Source organism: Nanorana parkeri, unplaced genomic scaffold (assembly GCF_000935625.1).
Source record: "Nanorana parkeri isolate BGI_ZX_2015 unplaced genomic scaffold, ASM93562v1 scaffold1835, whole genome shotgun sequence".
In the NCBI taxonomy this organism is placed as follows: domain Eukaryota; kingdom Metazoa; phylum Chordata; class Amphibia; order Anura; family Dicroglossidae; genus Nanorana; species Nanorana parkeri.
Genome location: NW_017308103.1, coordinates 81,729 through 87,074, shown reverse-complemented (window position 1 = coordinate 87,074; position 5,346 = coordinate 81,729). Strand labels below are relative to the sequence as shown.

Here is a 5,346-nt window from a genome sequence, read left to right as displayed (position 1 = left end):
ATGGAAAGGCGGGGGGGGGGGGAGGACTGATGTGAATGTGCACTATGTAAAGCACTGCGTAAATTGTCGGCGCTATATAAATACCTGTAATAACTGTTAGTCTATCCTAAACTTTAAAAAAAAGAAAAAAAAAAGGTTTTGGCCTCAGTTCTACTTTACCCTTCCCCAAGAGCAGGTGGGAGTCTGCCGTCTCTAGGCACCCCCCAAAGAAATGACAATCATCTTCTATATCGTGACTGGGACATGAACCCTAAAGGCCCCGTTCACATGTAGCGACTTATCGCGCGATTTCCGCCTCGATATCGCGCATTTTTGCCGCGCGATATCGCGAGAAGTCGCCGGCTAATGATAGTCAATGGAGCTGTCTTAGCTCCATGTCGCAATCGCTCGTCGCTTCTACAGGACCCTTTTTTCGGCGGATTTTGCGCGATTTTGCTATGGAGCCCGACGGAGAAGGTCGCGCTACCGTCGCTGGATCGTCGCCCCGAAAGTCGCGCTATCCCGGCCGCTGCAAAGGTAAGTCGCTACATGTGAATGGGGCCTAAAGGCACATCCTCTATCTTACTAGGGCTGCAACAACTAATCGACATAATCGATTATTGAAAAAGTTGTCAACTTTTTCAATAATCGATTAATCGGCTTCCGATCAGTTGGCCCTGTTCACAGCTCCGCACGCTGTGCGCCGCACCTCCTTTGCTGGGATTTGTATTTCTCTATAGCTGATGGTACATTGTGCTGTATATTATACATAGGAATACAAATCCCACAAATACATTATACACTGTATGTATAATGTATTGCTGGGATTTGTTGTACTCCTCTATAGCTGGTGATATTCTGTATTGCGCTGTACAGAGGACTACAAGTCACAGCAATAATACATTATACAGTGCAATGCGGAATACCACCAGCTATAGAGGAGTACAACAAATCCCAGCAATAATACATTATAAAGTGTTACAATGCTAAATACCACCAGCTATACATGACTACAAAACCTAGCAATAGTACATTATTCAGCGCAATGCGGAATACCACCAGCTATAGAGGACTACAACAAATCCCAGCAATAGTACGTTATAAAGTGGTATAATGCTAAATACCACCAGCTATACAGGACTACAAAACCTAGCAATAGTACATTATGCAGCGCAATGCAGAATACCGCCAGCTATATTGTACTATTGCTAGGATGTGTTGTATTCCTCTATAGCTGGCGGTATTCTGCATTGCGCTGTATAATGTGCTTTTGTAGTCCTCTATAGCTGGTGCCATTCTGCATGCATTGCTGTATAATTTTACACTTTCCATTTCACTATATTGCACACCACACTATCTTTTTTTCTTTTTTACTTCCACCGCTCAAGCTTGCTCCTGTGATGGACTACAACCTCAATAAAAACTAGAAGTCCCATCACTGGAGCCATTTTTTAAACTTTATTTTATTGTTTATCCGATTAACCGATTAATCGAACCTAATAATCGGCTAACTAATCGATTTTGAAAATAATCGTTAGCTGCAGCTCTATATCTTACATATATTTAAAGCCCAACTCCAGTGAAGAAATGCGTTGTGCCAATTCCCATTTTTCCCGGGGTTTGGCTTTAATATTTAGCTCACCTCAAACAATAAACTTCTGTTTACATACCTAGCAAGGTGAGGACCCTGAGAAATACAGAATTGTGACAGTGTACACAGGACAGGGATATAAAACTAACAGTTGCTGTGTGCACACGGAAGTCCACACTTCAAGGCAAAGTCCTTTTTACAGCTCTGCCTCCCAACACGGCTCTGGTCTTCCCCGAGTTCAAGGGACAGTTCCAGCCTACAAAAGGACTTTCCTTTGCAACATCCTCAATGACTTTAAACATTTCCGTTTTCAAGATCCGATCCCAAAAAAATGCCCCAGGTATTTTTACGATAGATAGATGAGATATTTTTTTTATAAGCCTGCACACAACTCTCATCAGTTCCAAATAATTTCCAGAGACACCATGCTGCTGAACAGACGTACGGTACTGTTAGGCCTTGTTCACACCAAGCGCGGAGCAGATCCGGACCAGAGCAGGTGCAGACCGGATCAAAACTGCGTCCAATGTATTCCTATGGTATTTTGACCTCCAGTTCACATCGCAGCGTGCGGATCCAGACCGGATGAAAAAAATGCGGCAAGCCCTATTTTACCCGCTCTGGATCTGGTCTGGAACGCATCTAAAACGCATCTAAAACGCATCTAAAACGCATGCAAGTGCCTGAAAGCCCATGTTAAACTTAAAAAATATATATATATATTATTTTTTTACCAAAACCGGCCCTAAACGCATCAAAAACGCATCCAAAACGGGGCACAACCAACTGCACTGCGTGTGCAGAAACCTGACCGGATCTGGTCTGCATTTGGTGTGAACAAGGCCTAAACGTTTTAGGTGAAAAAATGTTGCAAAAAAGGAATGATTTCAGAAATAAAAGGGTTAATATTTTATTTTTAGCAATCAACAAAAAGGAAAGTAAATGAACAGAAGAGGAATCCAAATCAGATGAGTATTTGGTGTGTGTCCCCTTCGCCTTCTTCTAGATACACTTGCACACGGTGTTTGAAGGAACTCGGCAGGTAGGTTGTTCTAGGTACATCTTGGAGAACTAAGCACAGATCTTCTGTGGATGTCGGCTGCCTCGAATCCTTCCGTCTCTTCATGTCATCCCAGACAGACTCCATGATGTTGAGATCAGGGCTCTGTGGGGGCTGAACCATCACTTCCAGAACTCTGTGTTGTTCTTTATGCTGAAGATAGTTCTTAATGACATTGGTTGTATGTTTGGGGTTGTTGTCTTGCTGCAGAATACATTTGGATCCAATCACTCGCCTCCCTGATGGTATGACATGACAGAGTCCTGGAAGTGATGGTTTGGCCCGCACAGAGCCCTGATCCCAACATCATGGAGTCTGTCTGGGATGACATGGAGACAGAAGGATTCGAGGCAGCCGACATCCACTTCTGTGCTTAGCCCTCCAAGATGTACCTAGAACAACCTACCTGCCGAGTTCCTTCAAACACTGTGTGCAAGTCTATCTAGAAGAAGGCAAAGGGGGTCACATCAAATATTGATTAGATTTGGATTTCTCTTCATGTACTTTCCATTTTGTTCATTGATAAAAATAAACTATAATCACTTTTATTTCTGAAATCATTCTTATTTTATATCATTACAGTACATCTGCCTAAAACTTTTACACAGTACTGTGTGCATCTCTCTCACACACAGATTGTATACATTACACAGTTGTGTATATACGGAGAATGTATCTAAAGTGGAGCAGACAAAATCTGGGGAAGCTGCCCATGGCAACCAGCTTCTGTCTTTCATTTTCAAATCATAACTGAATAAACCGAAGAGAGAAGCTGATTGGTTGCCATTGGCAACTGCTCCAATTTTGATAAATCCCCCTCATTGTGTATAATGAGATATATATAGATAGATATATATCTCTTTGTATAGAGAGATATATCTATATATAGCTACATATATAGATATATAAATCACACATACATACACAATTAGGGGAATTTATCCACACTGGAGCAAACAGAATCTGGATCAGATTTGCACTGCAGCCAATCAGCATCTCTACCTCATGTTCGAATCTTACCTGAGCAATCTGCTGAGAGAATCTGATTGGTTGCCATGGGCAACTGCTCCAGATTCTGTTTGCTCCAGTTTTGATAAATTCCCCCTATTGTATATATTACACAGGAGTACACAGACTATATCACACATTGTAAATAACACACACACACACAGCCCGGTCCTCTCCCCCCCTGGCTCTTGCGGTGAGTGGGATCTTGCCCTGTCAGGCTCACAGGCCTCACGCAGAGTATTATGGGAAGTCTCCCCCCCCTGACACAAGCTCTGTATGAGTTCGGAGGGTCTCGCTCTCACCTGCAGGCTCCCCCGGCTCCGTACAACGGACTCTCCCCGGTACCTCCAGCGCTCCCTCCTCAGCCACACACCGCCCAGCTCTCCTGACCACAGACAGCGGATTCAGTCTCGCCCCGCCCACCCCGGCAAGAACAGCCGCCTGGCACGCCCAACCAAGCGTCTGAACTCATGACCACGCCTTACATTTAGCCACGCTCGTCTTCCTATGTGTCACCTGGGAAGACTGCTCGTTTCTTGTCGGCTTCTACGAACATCACCGCGGCCAGGGGTTCAGCACATAACGCCGATGCGCCGCTCTTTTTTGCTATTAAGACTATGGAGTGCCAATCATTTCTAGTCGATGACGTAGCGTGGCTAGTTACGTTGAGCACGCCCCTGAAAGGCAGGTCTATGGAAGGAATGCTGGGACGACGTCACTGCTAATAGTGCGCATGCGTGGAATGCTGGCGAGTATGCGGCTTGTGTGTTCTGGATACGCTGGGCTCTGTAGTGTGTTGAAAGCTGTAAATGCTATAGTAGGTTGTCTCATAAACGTTTCGCTGTGTCATGTGTGCAGTTTTATTAACACTCGTTGTCTTTTCATCTTTATAAAGTGAGCCTGTCATTTCTCCACGCAGAACAAAGCAACAGGGTCACTGAAGCTGACTGCAATACAAATGGAAGGATCGCTTAACCACTTGAAGACCAGGGTGTTGACGTCAGTGATCCTTAGACCGCCAGAGCTCCATGGGGGGGTTAGACTGCAGGGATCGGTCTAGCATTCCAGCGCCCCTGAAAGGCATGTCTATGGAAGGAATGCTGGGACGACGTCACTGCTAGTGGGGCTACGTCTATTGCAGGTCAATGGACCTGCATTGGAATTGATTACGTCAGTGATCCTTAGACTTAGACCGCCAGAGCTCCATGGGGGGGGTTAGACTGCAGGGACGGGTCTAGCATTCCAGCAGGAATGAGGACCGTGTGAATAAATCTTCTTTACCCCTCAGACAAAATAATCACTTAACCCATTCAGTGCGGGGGTAGCCGAGGTTCTTTTGTAAACCAACCTTTCTCAACCAGGGTGCCTTCTGGCTTTGTCAGGGGTGCCTTAAAATTTTTCACAATATCATAATTTCCATTGTGTAGGTGATTTGGTCACCAGCACCATGGAAAAGCATCACACTGCTCCTGGGGGTCCGCATCCAAGGCACTGCGACCACATTCAGAAGAGGGCAGAAGTCCGCCTCCGTCCAGACCAGCTCCCGCATTGTGGTGAAGATTATAAAGGACTGAAGACTCTGATGTGAAGGGGGACTCCTGATGTGAAACGGGGGGACTCTGATGTAAAGTGGGAAACTCCAGCTCGTGGTGTTCCCCCTTAAAATCCATACTAGACCCCTATCTAGGATAAGGGTCTGCTATAGCTT

At 45.2% G+C, this 5,346-nt stretch overlaps 1 protein-coding gene across 2 annotated transcripts in view; it reads right to left on the bottom strand.

Annotated features, from left to right (window-relative positions):
* The window catches only part of NCK1 (NCK adaptor protein 1), a 116,092-nt gene extending 112,017 nt beyond the window's left edge, over nucleotides 1-4,075 (bottom strand). The window contains exon 1 of one of the 2 annotated variants that reach the window (XM_018571777.1): nucleotides 3,941-4,075. The gene's annotated coding sequence lies outside the window, so the exon portion shown is untranslated. The remainder of the gene's footprint in view (nucleotides 1-3,940) is intronic. The other variant, XM_018571776.1, reaches the window with a different exon arrangement.
* Nucleotides 4,076-5,346: the final 1,271 nt, after the last annotated feature.